The sequence below is a fragment of the Thalassophryne amazonica genome, chromosome 5, assembly GCF_902500255.1.
Source record: "Thalassophryne amazonica chromosome 5, fThaAma1.1, whole genome shotgun sequence".
Classification (NCBI taxonomy): Eukaryota; Metazoa; Chordata; class Actinopteri; order Batrachoidiformes; family Batrachoididae; genus Thalassophryne; species Thalassophryne amazonica.
The window spans coordinates 49706912-49726484 of record NC_047107.1 but is presented as its reverse complement, the minus strand read 5'-3'; the positions used below and the strand labels follow the sequence as shown (position 1 = coordinate 49726484).

At 43.1% G+C, this 19573-nt stretch overlaps 1 long non-coding RNA gene across 1 annotated transcript; it reads left to right on the top strand.

Annotated features, from left to right (window-relative positions):
* Positions 1-2280: 2280 nt before the first annotated feature.
* On the top strand, positions 2281-18977 carry LOC117509781. Its single transcript, XR_004560518.1, has 3 exons — positions 2281-2291; positions 17859-17870; positions 18830-18977. It is a non-coding gene; the product is annotated as an uncharacterized LOC117509781 (long non-coding RNA).
* Positions 18978-19573: the final 596 nt, after the last annotated feature.

Here is a 19573-nt window from a genome sequence, read left to right as displayed (position 1 = left end):
AATAACGTTATTTAAAACACAATGTCAGCAGGTGATGGTACAACCCCTGGCAAAAATTATGGAATCACAAGCCTCGGAGGATGTTCATTCAGTTGTTTAATTTTGTTGAAAAAAAAAGCAGATCACAGACATGACACAAAACTAAAGTCTTTTCAAATGGCAACTTTCTGGCTTTAAGAAACACTATAAGAAATCAGGAAAAAAAAATCAATCAATCAATCAACTTTTTTTTTATATAGCGCCAAATCACAACAAACAGTTGCCCCAAGGCGCTCTATATTGTAAGGCAAGGCCATACAATAATTATGAAAAACCCCAACGGTCAAAACGACCCCCTATGAGCAAGCACTTGGCTACAGTGGGAAGGAAAAACTCCCTTTTAACAGGAAGAAACCTCCAGCAGAACCAGGCTCAGGGAGGGGCAGTCTTCTGCTGAGACTGGTTGGGGCTGAGGGAAAGAACCAGGAAAAAGACATGCTGTGGAGGGGGGCAGAGATCGATCACTAATGATTAAATGCAGAGTGATGCATACGGAGCAAAAAGAGAAAGAAACAGTGCATCATGGGAACCCCCCCACAGTCTACGTCTAAAGCAGCATAACCAAGGGATGGTCCAGGGTCACCTGATCCAGCCCTAACTATAAGCCTTAGCGAAAAGGAAAGTTTTAAGCCTAATCTTAAAGTAGAGAGGGTATCTGTCTCCCTGATCTGAATTGGGAGCTGGTTCCACAGGAGAGGAGCCTGAAAGCTGAAGGCTCTGCCTCCCATTCTACTCTTACAAACCCTAGGAACTACAAGTAAGCCTGCAGTCTGAGAGCGAAGCGCTCTAATGGGGTAATATGGTACTACGAGGTCCCTAAGATAAGATGGGACCTGATTATTCAAAACCTTATAAGTAAGAAGAAGAATTTTAAATTCTATTCTAGAATTAACAGGAAGCCAATGAAGAGAGGCCAACACGGGTGAGATATGCTCTCTCCTGCTAGTCCCCGTCAGTACTCTAGCTGCAGCATTCTGAACCAACTGAAGGCTTTTTAGGGAACTTTTAGGACAACCTGATAATAATGAATTACAATAGTCCAGCCTAGAGGAAATAAATGCATGAATTAGTTTTTCAGCATCACTCTGAGACAAGACCCTTCTGATTTTAGAGATATTGCGTAAATGCAAAAAGGCAGTCCTACATATTTGTTTAATATGCGCTTTGAATGACATATCCTGAAAAATTGTGGCAGTCAGTAACGGTTACTTTTTTAGACCAAGCAGAGGGAAAAAATATGGAATCACTCAATTCTGAGGAAAAAATTATGGAATCATGAAAAACAAAAGAACGCTCCAACACATCACTAGTATTTTGTTGCACCACCTCTGGCTTTTATAACAGCTTGCAGTCTCTGAGGCATGGACTTAATGAGTGACAAACAGTACTCTTCATCAATCTGGCTCCAACTTTCTCTGATTGCTGTTGCCAGATCAGCTTTGCAGGTTGGAGCCTTGTCATGGACCATTTTCTTCAACTTCCACCAAAGATTTTCAATTGGATTAAGATCCGGACTATTTGCAGGCCATGACATGGACCATTTGTGTCTTTTTGCAAGGAATGTTTTCACAGTTTATGCTTTATGGCAAGATGCATTATCATCTTGAAAAATGATTTCATCATCCCCAAACATCCTTTCAATTGATGGGATAAGAAAAGTGTCCAAAATATCAATGTAAACTTGTGCATTTATTGATGATGTAATGACAGCCATCTCCCCAGTGCCTTTACCTGACATGCAGCCCCATATCATCAATGACTGTGGCAATTTACATGTTCTCTTCAGGCAGTCATCTTTATAAATCTCATTGGAACGGCACCAAACAAAAGTTCCAGCATCATCACCTTGCCCAATGCAGATTCGAGATTCATCACTGAATATGACTTTCATCCAGTCATCCACAGTCCACGATTGCTTTTCCTTAGCCCATTGTAACCTTGTTTTTTTCTGTTTAGGTGTTAATGATGGCTTTCGTTTAGCTTTTCTGTATGTAAATCCCATTTCCTTTAGGCGGTTTCTTACAGTTCAGTCACAGACATTGATTCCAGTTTCCTCCCATTCGTTCCTCATTTGTTTTGTTGTGCATTTTTGATTTTTGAGACATATTGCTTTAAGTTTTCTGTCTTGACGCTTTGATGTCTTCCTTGGTCTACCAGTATGTTTGCCTTTAACATCCTTCCCATGTTGTTTGTATTTGGTTCAGAGTTTAGACACAGCTGACTGTGAACAACAACATCTTTTGCAACATTGTGTGATGATTTACCCTCTTTTAAGAGTTTGATAATCCTCTCCTTTGTTTCAATTGACATCTCTCGTGTTGGAGCCATGATTCATGTCAGTCCACTTGGTGCAACAGCTCTCTAAGGTGTGATCACTCCTTTTTAGATGCAGACTAACGAGCAGATCTGATTTGATGCAGGTGCTGGTTTAGGGGATGAAAATTTACAGGGTGATTCCATAATTTATTCCTCAGAATTGAGTGAGTCCATATTTTTTTCCCTCTGCTTGGTCTAAAAATGTAACCATTACTGACTGCCACAATTTTTTTTCCTGATTTCTTATAGTGTTTCTTAAAGCCAGAAAGTTGCCATTTGAAATGACTTTAGTTTTGTGTCATGTCTGTGATCTGCTTTTTTTCTACAAAATTAAATAACTGAATGAACATCCTCCGAGGCCAGTGATTCCAAAATTATTGCCAGGGGTTGTATTTATATAGCGCCAAATCACAACAAACAGTTGCCCCAAGGCGCTTTATATTGTAAGGCAAAAGCCATACAATAATTACAGAAAAACCCCAACAGTCAAAATGACCCCCTATGAGCAAGCACTTGGCAACAGCGGGAAGGAAAAACTCCCTTTTAACAGGAAGAAACCTCCAGCAGAACCAGGCTCAGGGAGGGGCAGTCTTCTGCTGGGACTGGTTGGAGCTGAGGGGAGAGAATCAGGAAAAAGACATGCTGTGGAAGAGAGCAGAGATCAATCACCAATGATTAAAAGCAGAGTGGTGCATACAGAGAAAAAGAGGTGAATAAAAAGAAACACTGGGTGCATCATGGGAAACCCCCCAGCAGTCTACGTCTATAGCAGCATAACTAAGGGATGGTTCAGGGTAACCTGATCCAGCCCTAACTATAAGCTTTTTCAAAAAGGAAAGTTTTAAGCTTAATCTTAAAAGTAGAGAGGGTGTCTGTCTCCCTAATCTGAATTGGGAGCTGGTTCCACAGGAGAGGAGCCTGAAAGCTGAAGGCTCTGCCTCCCATTCTACTCTTACAAACCCTAGGAACTACAGGTAAGCCTGCAGTCTGAGAGCGAAGTGCTCTATTGGGGTGATATGGTACTAAGAGGTCCCTAAGATAAGATGGGACCTGATTATTCAAAACCTTATAAGTAAGAAGAAGAATTTTAAATTCTATTCTGGAATTAACAGGGAGCCAATGAAGAGAGGCCATCCATCCATCCATCCATCCATTTTCTTCCGCTTTATCCGGAGTCGGGTCGCTGGGGCAGCAGCTCAAGCAAAGCCGCCCAGACCTCCCGATCCACACACACCTCCCCCAGCTCCTCCGGGGGAACCCCAAGGCGTTCCCAAGCCGGCCGAGAAATGTAGTCCCTCCAGCATGTCCTGGGTCTTCCCCGGGGCCTCCTCCCATTGGGACGTGCCCGGAACACCTCTCCAGCAAGGCGTCCAGGGGGCATCCGGAAAAGATGCCCGAGCCACCTCAACTGACTCCTTTCGACGTGGAGGAGCAGCGGCTCGACTCCGAGCTCCTCCCGAGTGACCGAGCTCCTCACCCTATCTCTAAGGGAGTGCCCAGCCACCCTGCGGAGGAAACTCATCTCGGCCGCTTGTACTTGCAATCTCGTTCTTTCGGTCATGAGCCAAATCTCATGACCATAGGTGAGGATCGGAACGTAGATCGATCGGTAAATCGAGAGCTTTGCCCCCCTACTCAGCTCTCTCTTCACCATGATGGTCCGATACAGCGACCGCATCACTGCAGATGCTGCACCGATCCGTCTATCGATCTCACGCTCCATCCATCCCTCACTCGTGAACAAGACCCCGAGATACTTAAACTCCTCCACTTGAGGCAAGGACACTCCACCGACCTGAAGAGGGCAAAACACCTTTTTCCGGTCGAGAACCATGGCCTCGGATTTGGAGGTGCTGATTTTCATCCCGGACACTTCACACTCGGCTGCAAACCGCCCCAGTGCACGCTGAAGGTCCTGATTTGACGAAGCCAACAGAACCACATGGTCCACAAACAGCAGAGACGAGATTCTGTGGTTCCCAAACCAGACCCCCTCTACACCCTGGCTGCGCCTAGAAATTCTGTCCATAAAAATAATGAACAGAACCGGTGACAAAGGGCAGCGGAGGCCAATGTGCACTGGAAACAGGTTTGACTTACTACTGGCAATGCGAATCAAGCTCTTGCTGCGGTCGTACAGGGACCGGATAGCCCTTAGCAAAGGACCCTGGACCCCGTACTCCTGGAGCGCTCCCCACAGAGTGCCCAGAGGGACACGGTCGAACGCCTTCTCCAGATCCACAAAACACATATGGACTGGTTGGGCGAACTCCCATGAACCCTCGAGCACCCGATGGAGCGTGTAGAGTTGGCCCAGTGTGCCGCGACCAGGACGAAAACCACACTGCTCCTCCTGAATCCAAGGTTCGACCATTGGTCGAATTCTCCTCTCCAGTACTCTGGAATAGACCTTACCAGGGAGGCTGAGGAGTGTGATCCCCCTATAGCTGGAACACACCCTCCGGTCCCCCTTCTTAAACAGAGGGACCACCACCCCAGTCTGCCAATCCAGAGGCACTGTCCCCGATCGCCACGCGATGTTGCAGAGGCGTGTCAGCCAAGACAGCCCCACAACATCCAGAGACGTAAGGTACTCAGGAGGGATTTCATCCATCCCAGGAGCCTTGCCACCAAGGAGCTTTCTAACCACCTCGGTGACTTCGGCCTGGGTAATGGATGAGTCCGCCTCTGAGTCCCCAGTCTTTGCTTCCTCTTCGGAAGATGTGACGATGGGATTGAGGAGATCCTCGAAGTACTCCTTCCACCGCCGAAGAGAGGCCAATATGGGTGAAATATGCTCTCTCCTTCTAATCCCTATCAGCACTCTAGCTGCAGCATTTTGAATTAACTGAAGGCTTTTCAGGGAACTTTTAGGACAACCTGATAATAATGAATTACAGTAGTCCAGCCTAGAAGAAATAAATGCATGAATTAGCTTTTCAGCATCACTCTGAGACAAGACCTTTCTAATTTTAGAGATATTGTGCAAATGCAAAAAAGCAGTCCTACATATTTGCTTAATATGCGCATTGAAGGACATATCCTGATCAAAAATGACTCCAAGATTTCTCACAGTATTACTGGAGGTCAGGGTAATGCCATCAAGAGTAAGGATCTGGTTAGACACCATGTTTCTAAGATTTGTGGGGCCAAGTACAATAACTTCAGTTTTATCTGAATTTAAAAGCAGGAAATTAGAGGTCATCCATGTCTTTATGTCTGAAAGACATTCCTGCAGTTTAACTAATTGGTGTGTGTCCTCTGGCTTCATGGATAGATAAAGCTGGGTATTATCTGCGTAACAATGAAAATTTAAGCAATGCTTTCTAATAACACTGCCTAAGGGAAGCATGTATAAAGTGAATAAAATTGGTCCTAGCACAGAACCTTGTGGAACTCCATAATTAACCTTAGTCTGTGAAGAAGACTCCCCATTTACATGAACAAATTGTAATCTATTAGATAAATATGATTCAAACCACTGCAGCGCAGTGCCATTAATACCTATGGCATGCTCTAATCTCTGTAATAAAATTTTATGGTCAACAGTATCAAAAGCTGCACTGAGGTCTAACAGGACAAGCACAGAGATGAGTCCACTGTCTGAGGCCATAAGCAGATCATTTGTAACCTTCACTAATGCTGTCTCTGTACTATGATGAATTCTGAAACCTGACTGAAACTCTTCAAATAGACCATTCCTCTGCAGATGATCAGTTAGCTGTTTTACAACTACCCTTTCAAGAATTTTTGAGAGAAAAGGAAGGTTGGAGATTGGCCTATAATTAGCTAAGATAGCTGGGTCAAGTGATGGTTTTTTAAGTAATGGTTTAATTACTGCCACCTTAAAAGCCTGTGGTACATAGCCAACTAATAAAGATAGATTGATCATATTTAAGATCGAAGCATTAACTAATGGTAGGGCTTCCTTGAGCAGCCTGGTAGGAATGGGGTCTAATAGACATGTTGATGGTTTGGAGGAAGTAATTAATGAAAATAACTCAGACAGAACAATCGGAGAGAAAGAGTCTAGCCAAATACGAGCATTACTGAAGGCAGCCGAACATAAAGATATGTCTTTGGGATGGTTATGAGTAATTTTTTCTCTAATAGTTAAAATTTTATTTGCAAAGAAAGTCATGAAGTCATTACTAGTTAAAGATAAAGGAATACTCAGCTCAATAGAGCTCTGACTCTTTGTCAGCCTGGCTACAGTGCTGAAAAGAAACCTGGGGTTGTTCTTATTTTCTTCAATTAGTGATGAATAGTAAGATGTCCTAGCTTTACGGAGGGCTTTTTTTTATAGAGCAACAGACTCTTTTTCCAGGCTAAATGAAGATCTTCTAAATTAGTGAGACGCCATTTCCTCACCAGCTTACGAGTTATCTGCTTTAAGCTGTGAGTTTGTGGGTTATATCACGGAGTCAAGCATTTCTGATTTAAGGCTCTCTTTTTCAGAGGAACTACAGCATTCAAAGTTGTGCTCAATGAGGATGTAAAGCTATTGATGAGATAATCTATCTCACTCACAGAGTTTAGGTAGTTACTCTGCACTGTGTTGGTATATGGCATTTGAGAACATAACAAAGAAGGAATCATATCCTTGAACCTAGTTACAGCACTTTCAGAAAGACTTCTACTGTAATGAAACTTATTCCCCACTGCTGGGTAGTCCATTAAAGTAAATGTAAATGTTATTAAGAAATGATCAGACAACAGGGGGTTTTCAGGGAATACTGTTAAGTCTTCAATTTCTATGCCATATGTCAGAACAAGATCTAAAGTGTGGTTAAAATGGTGGGTGGGCTCATTTACATTTTGAGCGAAGCCAACTGAATCTAATAATAGATTAAATGCAGTGTTGAGGCTGTCATTCTCAGCATCTATGTGGATGTTAAAATCACCCACTATAATTAGCTTATAGTGATTCTTATATGATCAACATATTGTTTACTATGCTTTTATTCTTTTATTCTTTTTATTTTTTTTAACCATTTTAACCTTTTTATCATGTTTTTAATCTTTTAATCATGCTCTTTGATTTTTTTTTTTTTTCTGGTTTTCATTATTGAGTTGTTTCTTGTGAAGCACCCTTGAGGTGACGCTGTCGTGATTTGGCATTCTATAAGTTCAATAAATTGGATTGAATTGAATGGCTGCCCTGCGCAGAAACTGTTGGGAAAGTGTAGTGACACGGACCCACAACAGGGGGCGTAAATGAACGGACAATGGAAGGAGTCAAATTATAACACTTTACTGTTGTGAATGACACAACCAAACACAGCAGATTACAGAATGTGCACAAGTCAATCAATAAAGGTGTCGTGTGGGCAGGCTCGACGATAGGAGACGCCCGTCTGGAAACGAACCAGAACCACACGATTTCCACTGCCACCGAACCCGAGGAATACTGGAGCCGCCAAGTCCCGAAGTCCCCAGGTGGCCACCGTCACGGCGTGTCGGATCTGGTACTGCTGGCAGAAAGCAAAGACAATCAAGGGTGGGTGTGTGAACACCCAGTAACAATCCTGGTGGGAATTCCACCTCCACCTCTCACTCAAACACTGCTGAGCACTGTAGATTCCTCAGGGGAAAAGAGTGCCTTCAGCACTCTCACAGCTTTCACCGACGGAGGAACTGGTACTCCTGCAAACACTCACAATATACAAATATTGCAATTACAGAACGGCTGAGGATATTACCTCTTGTAGAAGATGATATCTCGGCAATGTGGTGGAGGTGTCTTCCTGCTTTTATTCCAGATGTGGATGAGATGATCAGTGACAGCTGTCATGGATGATGGGTGACAGCTGTCACCACGGCTTGTTCCTGAGGCGGCAGCGCCCTCTCGTGCCTGAAGCCCGCACTTCAGGCAGGGCGCCCTCTGGTGGTGGGCCAGCAGTACCTCCTCTTCTGGCGGCCCACACAACAGAAACAGGTCTTATGATGAACTCTGCCTCTGTGCTGAGAAATACATGCAGTTGTGGGAACTCACATCTGAAGAGGAAGCGAATGAATGGATATCAAGGATTTGTTGGACAAAGCACAGCTTGAAAATTTTAATTTATGAAAATGTTCAGAGTTAACAGAGTGAGAAGGAACATTTTTGTTGTGCTTCATTTAAATATTTCTCAAGGCAGTCTTTGTTTTTAGACATTTCAGAAAATGAAAGAAAAGTTTTGCACAATTCAGATTCTTTCATTCAAGGCTTATGAAATAAATTGCACTGATGACAGATCTGAGTGCCCTAGTGGTTAGCACTGTTGCCTCACAGCGAGAAGGTTGTGGGATCGCTTCCCACCTCGTCCTGTTTGTGTGGGTTTCTTTACTGGACTCTAGCTCCTCCCACTTACAAAAGCATGCAGGTTGTTGTGGTTTGGCTTCTGTGTGTGCCCCTTCTGTTAGTGCTCTTTGTGTTCTGTCTGTGTCTGTCATCCTGGTTGATTGTTGATATATTTCAGTTCTGTGTCCTCATGTCAGTCAGTCATGTTGTTTTTTCCCTGTCTGCTCTCATTTGCCATGTTTGAGTGACATGTTGATTTGCTGCCCCTTACTTCTTTAGATTTATTACTTGGTTATTGTGTGGTTTTCCATTTAGTTTGATTATTATTATGAGATGGTTTTGGTTCTACTCATCCCCGGAGATTCTTTTGAGGTTCACCATATCACTTTGTGTTTGTCAGTTTCTGTGTATGTGTTGTAAGCGTGTCTTGTTTTCCAGCCTCCGCTATTCCCATGCACTCCACACCTGTCACTCATTTGTTCAGTTGTGTTCCTGTATTTAAGATTGCACTGTTTACTTTTCCAGTTGCCGGATTATTCTTTGTCTCCGTCCATGATATATTGTGAGTAATTGGATTTTCTTTGCGTGTAGCCATGTTTCTGTTTGTAAGTTTTTGATTACCGTAATTTCGGGACTATAAGCCACTATTTTTTTCACACGCTTTGAACACTGCATCTTAAACAATGATGTGGCTAATTTGTGGATTTTTACAGGCTTTGTCATAAGTCGAAATACGTCAGTTGATGCAATCCATTGATTGGCTGAAAGCCACAGTCCTCATGCAGCGCCAATGATGTCAGGATGAAGCACTCAGAGGTCACAAAAATTGACATACAGAGGACTTGTGACCTTGCCAGAAAGATGTGTCGGCATCGATTAATAGTCTCTGGTCCCCTCCCTTCCCAGGGTATTGTCTGGGTATTGTCTCCGTCACGACGCGCGGACTTCCTCCGCTCCTCTTTCCATGACAAAAACTTCTGTAACAGTGGAATGTGCCGTTCATTTCTAAACTGGACGCTGTGTTGATCCGGGACATCGTCTGACTAGCACAGAAATTGTGGAAGACGTGGACATCAGCACTTTTTCGGCACATTGAGACAGATGTGCGGAGGAATTGTGCACGTCGGGACGTTTCCGCATGGCGCAAAGCAATGCCGTGATGAAGCCTCACAGGACATGTCCTGGCATGTCCAGCACCGAAAACCATCTGAGCCATCTGAAAGCCGTCCTGTGAAACCAACACGGAGGTGGTTTTGTGCCGCGCCATGAGCGGCATGGTGGCGCATCCCTCCGCTCCTCTTTCCATGAAAAAAACTCCTGTAACAGTGGAATGTGCCAAAAAAGTGCTGATGTCCTCGTCTTCTGCGTCGTCTGTGGAAGTCAGACGACGTCCCGGATCAACAAAGCCTTCACGCTGGAAATGATCTGGTTGTTTCAGCGGGGTTTCAGCCTGTCGATCGGCGCTCGGAGCACGGCGCGCTCTCAGCCACTGTGGGCGGTCTTTAAACCGGCTGGAGCACTCCTTAATCTGTGTAATCCCCATAAAATCGTCACTGAAAGCCATATGAATTTTCTGAAAGGTGTCCACCTGGAGGTCTCCCACAGTTTCTGGAAAAATTTGATGCAGCAAAGCTCCAAATCGTTCAGACATTTATTCGCAATAAAAATCCGACGAGAGGGGTGGACCACTGCTCACACAAAGCCTGCTCACAGGCGAATGACGCAACCGACAGGCGTGAAAAATCTCACGCATGCGCACGAAGGTTCAAGCTTGGCTGATGCAATCACACGTGATTCAAATCCATATGGTTTTTGCAAAAAATAAAAAAGTCCGATACTTTTCTAACAGACCTCGTATGTCCATGTCAACAACAAACATACCACAAGAAAAGAAAAGAGAAGAAAAGAAATTGGCTCGATGACGCGTCTTTGGTGCGGGGCGTTACTATCGGAAAAGACGCGTTTTAGAGTCAGTGGCATCGAGTGAGTTAAATATCTTGTCTTTGTGGTATATTCAATTGAATATAGGTTGAAGAGGATTTGCAAATCATTGTATTCTGTTTTTATTTACATTTTACTCAACGTCCCAAAGATTTACAGAATTTGATAGTATCTCACTAGGCGTGCTGACAAAACTTGTAACGTCTACAAAAAGCACAACCTGCTTATTTGATCCTATACCAACAAAGCCGTTTAAGGACCTGTGGCCCAGTCTTGGGCCGACTGTGCTGGAAATGATTAATCTGTCATTAATTTCTGGATCTGTTCTTAAATGTTTCAAATCTGCAGTGATTAAACCATTACTTAAGACATCGAATGTGTATAGTTTTTCAATACACCCTAGTGTATTGAAAAACTATAGGCCGATATCAAATCTATCATTTTGCTCTATAATTCTGGAAAAAAGTGGTTTCACAGCAGCTCGTGGAGTACCTTACTTAGAATAATCTTTTTGAGCCACTGCAGTCTGCTTTTAGAAAATATCATTCTACAGAAACAGCTCTCACTGAAGTGGTAAATGATCTTCTGCTTGTAATAGATTCGGACACCACTATGGTTCTGGTGCTGCATTTGATACCATGGATCATAATATTCTACTCGATAGGCTGGAGAATCATTTTGGGTTTACTGGGAGTGCCCTTGCATGGTTGACATCATACCTGACCAGTCGGTCTCACTGTGTTTTGTCCAATAAAACTACCTCTAACCTCTAATTTGGGGTTCCACAGGGGTCCGTCTTAGGGCCCCTACTTTTCTCTCTTTATATAGCACCCCTTGGGCACATATTGCTGCGTTTTGGGATTACCTTCACTGCTGTTCTGATGATACTCAGTTACACATGACAATAACTGCTGGTAATCTCATCCACATAAAATCCTTAGAAGATTGCCTTGCATCAGTAAGAAGCTGGATATCTAGCAACTTCCTACTTTTAAACTCTGATAAGACTGAAATGATGCTTCTTGGTCCAGTGAGACATCGGCATCAATTTGACCAGTTAACGCCAGTTAACAGGCTCGTGTGTCATACATCACAATGACAAAGTGAAGAAGCTTGGGGTAATTTTTGATCCTACGTTGTCCTTTGACCTCCACATTAGAAATATTATGAGGACTGCTTTCTTCCACCTGTGAAGTATAGCGAAGATTCATCCCATCCTGTCTATGGCTGATGCTGAGACCCTGATTCATGCGTTTGTCTCTTCTAGACTGGACTACTGCAATTTTCCATTTTCTGGTTGGTAGATCAATACTTTACTACCTATGGATTTAATTTATACTCAAAAAAGTTTTGTAAAGCCTGTGTTACCTGATTGAAACACAACCCACAGGGAAATATAAGACCCCGGAGAGGGCAATTCCCAAAACCACAGTATCCTTTTCAAATTGTTCATATGGACTTTATTGAACTAAATCGATGTGGACCTTATCAATACTGTCTAGTATTAATTGATGCCTTTTCAAAATGGGTAGAAATTGTTCCATCACAAAAAGCAGATGCTTTAACAGTAGCAAAAGCATTGTGTAAGACAATTATTCCGTATTATGGAATACCAGAGACATTGTACAGTGATAATGGAACACATTTTGTAAATGAAGTTGTACAAAGAGTAGCAGAACACATGAAAATTAAGTTAAAACATCATTGTGCTTATCACCCACAAAGTGCAGGATTAGTGGAAAGGACAAATGGCACAATAAAAACAAGACTAAGGAAATGTATGGAAGAGACAAAACGAACCTGGATTGAATGTTTGGACCTAGTAAAATTGTATATGAGAATAACACCAACACCATCAGGTTTAACACCATTTGAGATACTTTATGGACGACCATATCGTCTACCAATTTTTGACATGGATACTAAAACAGCAGATGAGGAACAAACATTAGCAGATTTTATGAAAAAGACATTAACACAGAAAGAGATAACTCAAACACATTTACTGCCGAATAATTTTGATCTCCCACAGGACGGCCTTCCAGTAGTCCAGCCAGGAGACTGGGTGTTCATCAGAGTGATTAAGAGGAAGAACTGGTCCAGTCCTCGTTGGGAAGGTCCATACCAAGTGCTGTTAACAACACCAACTGCAGTAAAGATAGCGGAGAGATCAACGTGGATACATCTAAGTCACTGTAAGATACAGCGTGTGTTGGCTGCCTCCACAGTGTAAGGGGAAGTCTGGCTACAAAGGGAGTCTATTTAATTAGCAATAGATTGTCTCAACGCCAGTGAAGCAGGGAGATCCTTGCACTATTAGGTGAGGTTGGTTAACAACACTGTATCCTAGCAATCATGACTGAACTACAGCAGACCCCGGAGCGGCGTGCTCAGCGCCGCCGCTGCCGTACTGTTGGTAGGGCAGCCGGTTGCGTTGTGATCTTAGTGTGTTTCGTGCTCCTCGGATTCCTGGCCTGGTGGTTGACCCAAGAATTGCAGCTCACTGTGGACCGAGCCAGAGAACAACGGAAGCAACGTCAGAAGAGGTTTATTCATAATGTGAATGAGACAGATGGACACCCTCATATATACCATACTAATATGTGGTACAGATATGTTCATTTATTGGCTATGGAATTACATGTTACTAATTGTTATGTTTGTTCGCAAATGCCTATATCCTCAACACACCCAGCTCTGACGGCTAAACCGTACCCTGCTAGGGTGACAGAATGTCTTATCATACGGATGCATAATCAAACTGTATTTCGGGGGCAACAGTTCTCAGCAAATCTGACAAGACGTAACACCACTTGCCTCAGTGCAACCACTTATATGATAGGGATTTCAACAGAGGACGTACAAGCGTGCCCAAGTGCTGCTCCATTGACTAGACTGAAGGGAAATGCAAAAATATCATCACATGTTAAATTGTCATCACAACGGCCATTCCCGATTTGCTTTTATGGGACAGGGAATAAAACTGTAGGTAAAATTAGGAAACGTTTGTGTACCCAAACTTATGTTTTATCAAATAATTTAAGCCTAACCAAAACATATTATGTGGATGGTACTTATCTTCATCACATTGGACGGGGATGTAATTATACAGGCTCCTGTCCATGGGGAACGGATGAATCATGTGCTTATGTTAGTAAGTTTTTGCTACCACCTGTAAATGGTACTCCGGTGTATGATGACATCTATTGGCTTTGTGGTTCCAGATTGTACATGAGTCTCCCACCAAATTGGGGTGGTGTGTGTGCACCTACCCAGGTGACTGACCATACATATGTGGTAGTGCCAAGGACCTCCACAGAGAAGAATGGCAGCACCAGACGGAGGAGATCGATATACCCAGATGTGTTACCACATGATCACATGTGGGGCTCGGATGTACCAAAGGACCAAAAAATTGTGGTCTGTAGGAGATAAAATAGCACATTCATTGTTCCCCTGGATAGGAGTGGTAAAAAATTCATTAATGATTGAAACTCTGAATTATCGATTGGGTCTGTTCATGAATGTAACTGAGAAAATAGTAGCAGCTCAAAATATTGAAATAGATGCTTTACGTACCATGGTGATGCAAAATCGCATGGTTTTAGACTTGCTTACTGGTTCACAGGGAGGAGTTTGTGTTCTGCTGAACACAACATGCTGTACTTTCATCCCAGACTCCATTCAGTGGATGTGCAGGACGCATTGGAAGAGCTGAATAAACTTCGTGATGCAATGCATAAAGACACCCTAGCCGTGAACCGGTGGAATCCCTGGTCCTGGTTGACTTCAGGACCATGGTGGCAGTTACTATTGAAAATGGTGACACCAGTTATTATAGTCCTAATTCTGATTGGACTTTGCATGTGTTGTGTGATCCCTTGTATCAAAACAATGGTTGGCAAAATGGTGTCAAATACATTTGTACAGTGTAATCTGGCTTTCCAACAAACTATGCCAAAATATCAAGCATTGAAACAGTCAGACCTTAGTGGAAAAAACTATAATGACTGTGTTGAGAATTATGATGATATTGAAAAGCTCACAACTCCAGTTCAAGCTTGAACTGTTGACGTGATGAGTTAACACACTCTTAGCCTATGAAGCTTTAGCTGAAAATGTAATAAGACAAGTGGTTAAAGTGGACAAATTTCTATTGAAGTGTGTTTTGGACATGACAACCTTGGGTAAATAAACAAACAGGGAGGATTATGTCAAGGATTTTATACAGTTCATGCTCATATTATCATTTATTTTCTTTAGTTTCTGCTTATATTATTATTTATTTTCTTATAGTTTATGCTTATTATTTTTCCTCTTTGTGAGAAGAGGAGGTTTTAGAAAGAAAGACTTGTTGTCTGCATTCTTCATGATTGAGCAAACTATTTTTCATTTTGCCTTATCCTGCTTTGACGAGCCACAAGGCTCATGTTGCAGGAGTGGAAGGTTTCAGCCGTTACCTTGCTTTGCTATCACCCTCTTGCAGACATGACTCATGCGTAACCTCTCCCGACTGTCCTTGTTTGTTTTTTCTCATTCATACCACAAACACACTTAGTTTCACTTTTGAAATAATCAATTAATTCGCGTCTCTCTAACTGCTTCTCCTGAAATTTATTCTTACTCCTCCTGTATTTCTCAGCCGGATGGGGACTCGAACCCCTCCGCCACCTGTGCCGGCAGGACCGGAGACTCTAACTCCCTCCCCCGCACTTTATTCTGGATGGAGACTCTAACCCCTCCTCAATATATTTTCCTCACAGGCAGGCAGTAATTACTTACATTAATTTGTTGTGCCCCTCATTTGGTTCGGAGGCGTCGTCAATCTACTGCGGCGAGCGGAGGTGGACGTCTATAGTCACCGGCCCGACGGAGAATTCACTCCTCAGGACTTTCCTTCGATCCCTCTAGTGGAATCGGCTGTGCACAGTCTGCGGCGTGTCTCCCTCCGTTCGCTCGAAAAGATCTGTCGACGCCCCACGTTAGGCGCCAAGAAAAAACTGTTGGGTTTGCACCCTGTTTTTAAAGAAATGAGAGGCACAAACACTGAAAAGAAACCAGTCAGAGAGAGACAAATATATATTTTTTGCTCTGCGCAGAGGAGGAGAACAATGAAGCAGCTTGTAAGTGCTCAGCTACAAAGCTCTCCCAAAATCTCCTCCTCTGGCCCAGCCTTTTATTTAGTTCATCAACATGAGAAAAAACAAACAAGGACAGTCGGGAGAGGTTACACATGAGTCATGTCTGCAAGAGGGTGATAGCAAAGCAAGGTAACGGCTGAAACCTTCCATTCCTGCAACATGAGCCTTGTGGCTCGTCAAAGCAGGATAAGGCAAAATGAAAAATAGTTTGCTCAATCATGAAGAATGCAGACAACAAGTCTTTCTTTCTAAAACCTCCTCTTCTCACAAAGAGGAAAAATAATAAGCATAAACTATAAGAAAATAAATAATAATAATATAAGCATAAACTAAAGAAAATAAATGATAATATGAGCATGAACTGTATAAAATCCTTGACACTGGTTTACCGCAGTCCAGTATTAGGGGTCTCCAATTGGTTCAAAATGCTGCCAGAGTTTTGACACAAAGCATAATGTTTGACCACATTTCACCCATTTTGGCATCTCTTCACTGGCTTCCTATCCCAGTGAGATCAGATTTTAAGGTTCTGTTACTAGCCTATAAAATTGTTCATGGACTGGCACCTCCCTACTTAGCTGACCTAATTAAATCCTGCTTACCGGCCCGGGCTTTGTGTTCTCGTGGTGCAGGACTACTTAGTGTCCCTAAGGTGAATAAAAAGTATGCAGGTCAAAGAGGTTTCTCTTATCGTGCCCCTGTTCTGTGGAATGATCTCCCTGCATCAATAAAACAGTCAGATTCTGTAGAGACTTTCAAGTCCAGACTTAAGACGCACTTATTTTCCCTTTCGTATTTCTAGCATACTGGCATAGTATAGTACTATGCTTTTTACTGTTTTAGTTCATTTTGTTAGGGAACAGAGCATGCCGCAGCAACTTTATCTAGATTCTGGGTCTTTTAGTGAAGCTTAGGGCTAGTTGCCGGTGATCACCTTAGTATTTCTTTTGTTTTTCTTGTTGCTTAATGCTGGGAATTACACAGTATTTGTTGTCTTTCTGATGCCTGATTCTGTTTTTTCTTTTCTCTCTGTTTGAGGTGGGGGTCCATCAAGAGAGGGGGAATATCTGTTCCAGAAACCCTCCTCTCTGTGCACCGGCAACATTTCTTGTATATTTGTTTTGTGAATTGTTTGTAATTTGTGTTGGTAGTATGGCCCAAGCAGAGGGTCACCCCTTTGAGTCTGGCCTGCTTAAGGTTTCTTCCTCAGAGGGAGTTTTTCCTTACCACTGTCTCCGGTGTGCTTGTTCTGGGGGTTAGTAAGGTTAGACCTTACTTGTGTGAAGTGCCTTGAGCCAACTTTGTTGTGATTTGGCACTATATAAATGAAAATAAATTGAAATTGAAAAAATGCAGCGTAAAATCATACACAAAGTAAATATAAAGCCTTACCCATTCATGTTAGTGGATTCATGATCACATCCTGAAGAAAAATTATCCACATAAAGCCTCCTGATTTTTGAAAACAACATCTGAAAATACTTTAATTCCTTGTTGTGGCTGCAGAAAAGTCCCTCTCGGGCACTTTGCTCTGTCAAATCAATCAGCGGAGCCCCACCCCCCTTCCAAAATGATCCACCCTGCCTCCACTGCACACGTGTCATTTCGGAGCTCAGCTGCTTCAAATGGATTAATGTGATTATTAACCATCATTTGACAAGGTAAAACCTCTTAAATCATTCTAAAGTCAGTTTTAAGCAGAAATGAGGCCGTTTTAAGCAGAGACACAGTGAAATGACGCACAGCGAACAGCTAGCATCTCATGTAGCCGCAGCGCTCTGATTGCTTCCTCCATTTTTATGATGAAATAATGCTGAATTTATGTGGAAATGATTGTTGTACAAAAGCTTCAGATATCTGTCGCTGAGATAGATGATAACTGGAGTGCAGTTTGAAGCAGAAATGAGGTGATAATCCATGAACCGCGGCTAATAACGCATGCGCAGTGAAGGGAGGGCAGACCGATTTTTAGGGGGGACCTCTCCGTCGGCAACACCAGCCGACTGAAAATTCGATCCACATTCGTGGGGTGTCGAGGTGCATTTGCAGCCTCAGACAGCATTCTGAGCACAGTCCAAACAGTCGGGCACACTTGTGTGGCCGCCCTCAGATGTTTTGTTCATGTTCAAAACATTCAGGGTGCAGTTGAAGTGGAAAAATTTTGAACGTGTTGTGAAAGTGTAGGAACACGGACCCACAACAGGGGCGCAAATGAACGGACAATGAAGGAAGTCAAATAACAACACTTTACTGTTGTGAAAAAAAACACAACCAACACGGCGAATGTGAAATTTAACAGTCAGTTCAATTACAAGGGTGATGTGTGGGCAGGCTCGAAGATAAGAGACGTCCGTCCAAAGCAGAACCGGACCACACGATTTCCTCCGCCACCGAACCCTGGGAATACCTGGAGCCGCCAAGTCCCGAACACCAGGTGGCCACTGCCTCCGCTGTCGGATCTGGTACTGCTGGCGAGGGAACAAAAACAGTTAGATGTGGGTGCGTGTGCACCCAGCAACACGTATGGTGGGGAATGCCACCTCCACCTCTCGTCGAAAAAGAAGAAACAGAATATCTGCTGTCCAACCACACAAGCAATAGATATTCCTGTTAGTAAGTCAACACAGTCAGCTGAGATCGTTACCTCCCTTGGTAGAGCGTATCTCGGCAAAGAGGTGGAGATGACGTCTTGCTGATATACCGATGCAGATCAGATGAGTGGTGACACTGTCATAGGTGATGAGTGTCAGCTGTCACCCCGGCTGCTCCTGTGAGGCGGCAGCGCCCTCTGGTGCCTGGAGCCCGCACTCCAGGCAGGGTGCCCTCTGGTGGTGGTGGGCCAGCAGTACCTCCTCTTCAGCGGCCCACACAACAGAACGACAGCCAAAGTGCCATCTGACCGCAGTCCGACTGCATTATAATCAATCAGACGGCCTTAAAACTGCATTCATGACATTCTGATCACATTCAGGAGGACATTCGGCATGTTTCTGCCACATCAAACCCTAGCCAAATTAAATGTCTGATTGAATGTGCCTGAACACACCATGAGTGCTACTGGAATATATTCTGCAGAACTGCAATCAGACCGCAATCATACGGCTTATAGGTAAATTCTTATTTGTTCTTACTGCATTCTGGCAGTTGTCCAGGTACTCTTACAGTGTTCCACCTACATGTGTACTGCTTTTGGAGCACAGCATGTGCACAAATCAGTCGGGAAAGATCGGAGCACAGTCTGGGTATTCAGATGGCTGTCCTCCACAATTCTCGTTCCCTCCCAGATGTGACACGGATTTTGTTTGTTTGTTTTTTTGTTGTTGTTGTTTTTTTGACATTCCACCCAATTCGCCTTGGCTGGTGCTCATTCGTACTAAGTGTGACGGGGCCCTTATATTTCAAAGTCTCTCATCACTCACAGTTTATGGTTTGTTTGTTTTTTAAACAAGATTTAGGAATGAGAAACTAGACTCCCAACTAGAACTACTAACAGAAAAAGGCCGTAGCAAGTGAAAAAACTGATAGAAGTTCCTTCTTCAAGTGATTCAGTATTTGAAATTCACACTGAGCCAAAATGACAACAACAAAAATGGACTCCGAACTACATTTGATTCCTATGCTGAAGCATTCTTAAGCAGAACTTTGCATCAATTCTACAATCTGTATCTCCTCTTTTATTTTTAGCCAAGATGACTGTTACATGTATGTTATTGTAAATCAGACCAAATTATCTTAGTGAATGAATGAATGAATTAATTTATTTGGCACACACACGTATTTAACAAAAACCTGTTAGAACAAAAACTCATAAACAATTTCACAGTTTTGTGCAGCCAGAAGGGTGTAGGCAGAA